This window comes from Rhinolophus sinicus, chromosome X (assembly GCF_036562045.2).
Source record: "Rhinolophus sinicus isolate RSC01 chromosome X, ASM3656204v1, whole genome shotgun sequence".
NCBI classification, from domain to species: Eukaryota; Metazoa; Chordata; class Mammalia; order Chiroptera; family Rhinolophidae; genus Rhinolophus; species Rhinolophus sinicus.
In genome coordinates, this window is record NC_133768.1 from 99,696,673 (window position 1) to 99,702,672 (window position 6,000).

The following is a 6,000-nucleotide window of genomic DNA, read 5'->3' on the forward strand; positions in this document are numbered from 1 at the left end:
TATTGCAGCTACAAGATTATATGGATTAGGGTAAACTGGGCGGGGAGTGAATGAGGAAGGAGAGAGCGGAATGAGGAAGGGGCTTTACTTATCAGAGACGTGACCTTCTAAGGGCAAACTGACGGTTCCAGGAATTAGGTTATGTGCTGCCGGATAGCATAGTTTCTCTGAGTCAGTCTCCTACATCTCCTCTCTCTTTATCTTTTTAAGAGAGTGAGCCTTAACCAAGACGGGAACTCAGGGGTCTCAGACGGCCCGAATAACGCGCAAGGCGTAGCCTCTGGTGTCTTTTTTGGACCGGGGTGAGGCAATTGTTTTGACTTAGGCACCAACCCCTATGTAGCCTGGACATGAGTTCAGGGAGAACTGAGATTGGGTCAATCGGGACCCTCCCTTGCAGTACCCAGTCGCTGCAGCCGTCTGGTGCTCAAGCCCTTTAGATCGGGCCGACACGTTTTCAGCCACCGTGTCTGCTATATGTTTATATAGCTGGAGCCTGTTTGTAACTGGTTGTAATTACCTTCCGGATGGTCCATCGTGGCCAGGCGTTGATAATGAATATGGATAGGTTTGGCCAGAATGTTATCTATTTGTTGTTTGATGAATCCTGTCAGTTTATTAAATGCCCAAGGTCCGAGGGAGACAAGTAGGAGTAATCCTAGAATGGGGCCAAGGATGGGGAGGAGGACAGGCAAGAGACCATGAAAACTGGTTAGAAAGGGGTTGTCAAGAAGTTGTTTTTTGCGTTGAAGAAGATCTTCTTGGAGTCTCTTGACCTTGTCTCGCACTATGCCGGATTTGTTGGCATAGAAGCAGCATCGTTCCTGTAAAGCTAAACAGATCCCCCCTTGTTCCGCTGTTAGAAGATCAAGCCCTCGTCTGTTTTGGAGTACTACTTCTGCTAAGGAATCGACCTGGTCTTGAAGGTCATTAATAGTATCTGATAGTGTGGTAACATCATCAATAAGTTGGAGAGAGAGCCGTTGATAAGTGTCTACGGACACTCCTACCCCGGCAGCACCTGTGGCCATAGCGGCGGTTATACCTAGTCCTGCCATAAGGGGAATAAATGCGAGGGCCCGTTTCAGTCGTCCAGGGAAAAGATCAAGGGCTGGTATAGGAAGTGACTGATCTCCGGGTAGAATATCTATATCTGGTAAGAGAAAAGCCAGCGCACAGAGGCCAGTCCAATTGGTGGGGAGGGCCGTGAAGGCCAGGCCGTTGCCACAGATGAAAACATGATTACGAGCGGGGCAGGCAGGAGCAGTGGAATTAACAATAGCGGTGCAGTTTAAGGGGAAGAAGCCTACATCAAGGGCATTCCCGGACAAAATGACCAGGCTGTTTACAATTGTAACAGGATTTTTGATTGTCCTGTGTGAAGCTTTTTAGTGCGGCTCCAATGGCTAGACCGATGGCGTGAGACGCCCCGACACCAGAACAAAGTTTAATATAGTCTGAGAGGGAGCCATTGCGATGGGGGCGGATGGCGTTTTGGCGGTAGCGCTGTCTGTTCCGTTTCTTCCTCTGAGGGGGGGTTATCCTGTTCCTCAGCTTCATTATCGGACCCCTCCGCGGTATCCTCCTCTTGGGGGTCCTCAGGGGTCTGAGTATTGGGACCTACCTCTGCAGCCTGTCTGCGAGTGACCGGAAAGGCGAGGACAGGTTTTTGTTTAGGAGCTCGTTTTAGGGGTAGACGGGGGGAAAAGGGCAGCCCAGAGAGTGCAGCGAGTTCAGCCTCAAGGGCACGGAGTTCTTTGAGAAGACTAATGTGTTGGCATTTTTCCTGGAGGGCCTCTCGAAGAGAGGCAATCTGTTGTGTTAGGGAAGCGGCTGTTTGAGTAGGGGGATTGGAGTGAGGAATAGTAGAAGGGGGACCGTGGACGATGGGAGCGAGGAATGGAGGGTGTTGAGGGATGATATAAGGAGGTGGCGGGAAGGGTGGAGGAGACGATACAGAGGGGTCCTTCTGATGGTAATGAGCGGCCGCATCCTCAAGGGTAGCCTGGTCCTCGGGAGGGAGGGTTGTGTCTGAATCTTGGGGAAGGTTTTTAAGGCAGGGATAAAGTCTTAATGAGGGATGACCAGGGGGTTCAGCCGAATTTTGGGTAGGGCCTTCCTCGAGACAGGGCTTGGGCTTAGGGTCAGTAATAGGGATATCTATAGACACGGAGTCATTTTCTGACGGGGACGGACGATTCTTTAAGAGGCTCTCCCCTTTTTATAACTTCTCTAACATCCGGGTCATGGGAGTGAACCCTGAGGACGTCATTTATGAGATTCTAGTAAGTAAAAGTAGAAACGGGGACCTTTTCAGGCCCAAAGGCTTTATAAAAATCTTGGAACGCATCGCCGACGCGCTTCCAAATTCTAATATCAATCGTTCCTTCTTGGGGGAACCAGGGACAAATATCTGTCAGAAACTCGAAAAATTCACGGAGATCCTTTTTTTTTTAGCCTTAATTCCACGCACCTTGAGGGAACTCTTTAACCCAGCAATGAACAGTTCATGAGAACTTAATGTCTGACCCATGGTCCCCTTCTCGGCCCTTCAATCAACAAGCGAAACAATCAGATGCCCATCTGGCCGTGACCCTCGCGGGACTAAATCTGTCTTAGCTAAGGCGCTTGTCGCCGTTATGCCGTATGACAGAACCGGAACCACAGATTAGGGCCCAAGCAAGCTCCGTGACGAGAAGTCGTGGAACTATCACTCATTCACACATTCATTCGACCGAGGGGTAATATTACATCTAAATTCATCCCAAAACATCTATTTTCGTCTGTCTGCTTACCTCTATCAGATCAGGCTCACGGATCGGCTTTTATCCGCGGAGATCAGGAAACGAGTCAGGCTCGCGCGGTAAAATCGCGCGGAGACTCAGCGACGCGTCCGGCCGGACTTAAGGCAGACAGTTTTTCAAGGGGTCTGGGATCTTCGGGCCCCACGTTGGGCGCCAGAAATGCCCCGACCAGCGGGGCATTCAACAGGGACCGAAGGGAGACACCCTGAAAAGAGAAAATAGGAGGCGCGAAGAAATGGAGGCAAGACAAAGTTCTGATCAAGCCTCAAATTTTTTATTGCAGCTACAAGATTATATGGATTAGGGTAAACTGGGCGGGGAGTGAATGAGGAAGGAGAGAGCGGAATGAGGAAGGGGCTTTACTTATCAGAGACGTGACCTTCTAAGGGCAAACTGACGGTTCCAGGAATTAGGTTATGTGCTGCCGGATAGCATAGTTTCTCTGAGTCAGTCTCCTACAAACATCCATACTGTTTTCCATAACAGCTATACTAATTTATTTTCTACCAACAGTGCACAAGGGTTCCCTTTTCTCTACATCATCACCAACACTTGTTACCTCTCACCTTTTTGATGATAGTCATTCTAACAGGTGTGAGGTGCTATCTCATTGTGGTTTTGATTGGCATTTTCCTGATAATTAGTGATGTTGAGCACCTTTGGCCATTTGTATGTCTCCTTTGGAAAAATGTCTATTCAGTTCCTCTGTCCATTTTTTAAAATCAGATTTTATTGTTGTTATAGAGTTGTATGAACTCTTTATACATTTTGGATATTATCCTCTTACCGTGTTTCTCTGAAAATAACACCTAGCCGGACAATCAGTTCTAATGCATCTTTTGGAGAAAAAATTAATATAAGACCCAGTATATTATATTATATTATATTATATTATATTATATTATATTACCCAGTCTTATAGTAAAATAAGTCTTATAGTAAAATAAGACTGGGTCTTATAAAACAAGACAAGGTCTTATATTAATTTTTGCTCCAAAAGATGCATTAGAGCTGATTGTCCGACTAGGTCTTATGTTCGGAGAAACACGGTATCTGATCTATAGTTTGCAAATATTTTCTCCCATTCTATAAGTTCCCTTTTCATCTTACTGATTGTTTCCTTTGCTGTGCACGAACTTTTTAGTTTGATGTGGTTCCAACTTATTTGTTTTTATCTTTGTTGCTGGTGCTTTTCGTGTCATATCCAAAAAATTATTGCCAAGACCTATGTCAGGGAGTTTTATCCTTATGTTTTCTTCAAGGAGTCTTACAGTTTCAGGTCTTACATTTAAGTCTTTAATCCATTTAAAGTTAATTTTTGTGAGTGGTATGATATAAGAGTCCAATTTTATTTTTTCGGCACATGATTATCCACTTTTCCCAGCACCATTTCTTGAAGAGACTATCCTTTCCCTACTGAGTATTCTTGGCTCCCTTGTAAAATATTAGGTGACTATATATAGGAAGGATTATTTCTGGGCTCTTGACTCTGTTCCCTTTATCTATATGTCTATTTTTGTTCCAGTACCATACTGTTTTGATTATTATTATTTTGTAGTGTAGTTTGAAATTAGGAAGTTTGATGCTTTCTTCTTCTTTTTCAGGACTGTTTTAGCTATTCAGGGTCTTTTGTGGTTCAAAATAAAATTTTTGGAGTGTTTTTTTCTATTTCTGTGAAAAAAAATGCCATTGGGATTTTGATAGTGATTGCATTTAATGTGTAGATAGTTTGGGGTACTATGAATGTTTTAATAATATTTATTCTTCTCATACATAAACAGAGATCTTTCCATTTGGGTTTTTTTGTTTTGTCTTCTTCAATTTCTTTCATCAGAGCTTTATAGGTTTCAGTGTACAGATCTTTCATCTCCTTGGTTAAATTTATTCCTAAGAATTTTCTTGTTTTTATTGCTATTGTGATTGTTGGGATTGTTTTCCGTTATTTCTTTTTCAGATATTTTGGTCTTTGTGTATAGAATGTAACTGATTTCTGTATTTTGATTTTATATCCTGTAACTTTACTAAACTCATTATATATGTATATATATGTATATAATGTATATATGATATATAATGTGTGTGTGTGTATATATATATATATATATATATATATATATATATATATATATATATATATTAAATAAAACAATTTTACTTCTTCCTTTCTGATTTGGATGCCTCTTTTTTTCTCTTGCCTGAATGCTGTGGCGAGGATTTCTAGTTCTATTTTCAATTAAGAGCAGTGAAAGTGGGCACACTTGTCTTGTTCCTGATCTTGGAGGAAAAGCCTTCAACCTTTTACCATTGAGTACGATGTTAGTGATGGGCTTGTCATATATGGACTTTATTGTGTTAAGGTATATTCCTTCTATACCCAATTTGCTGAGATTTTTTATTATGAAAGGATGTTGTATTTTGTCAAATGCTTTTTCGGCATCTATTGAGATGATCATATCATTTGTATCTTTTATTCTACTGATGTGGTGTATCCGTATTTATTGATTTGTATATGTTGAACCATCCTTGTATCAAAGGAATGAATTCCACTTGATAATAGTGTATGATCTTTTTAATATATTACTGAATTTGGCTTGCTAATATTTGTTGAGAATTTTTACATCTATGTTCATCAGAAATATTGGTCTGCAGTTTGGTTTACCTGGCTTTGGTATCAAGGTAACACTGTCCTCATAAAATGAGTTTGGGAGTGTTATCTTCTCTTTAATTTTTTTGAAGAACTTGAGAAGGATTTTCTTTAAATGCTTGGTATAATTCACCAGTGAAACCATCTGGTGCTGGGATTTTCTTTGGAGATTTTAGAATACTAATTCAATCTCTGTATCCATTATTGTCTTTTTATATTTTCTATTTCTTCCTGATTCAGTCTTGGCAAGCTTTATGTTTCTATGAATTTATCCATTTCTTCTAGATTATCTAGTTTGTTGGCATATAATTGTTCATAGTAGTCTCTTATCAGCCTTGTAGGTATTATTTTTATCCCTGTTTTATAGTTAAAGAAACTATGTCACAGAGAGATTAAGTAACCTTTTCATGGTCACACAGTCAAAGAGCTGGGATAGAAACCCAGGCAGGGTGGCCCTGAGTCTATGCTTTCAGCATTATTTAAAAATCACTAATCTATGGTAGAATATGGAAATCCATCAATGGTTCTAAGACACTCACATTCCCCAAACTG

At 41.5% G+C, this 6,000-nt stretch overlaps 1 pseudogene; it reads right to left on the reverse strand.

Moving 5' to 3' along the window:
- The window catches only part of LOC109457507 (non-histone chromosomal protein HMG-17), a 43,975-nt pseudogene extending 43,439 nt beyond the window's left edge, over window positions 1–536 (reverse strand).
- Between the last annotated feature and the right edge of the window lie 5,464 nt (window positions 537–6,000).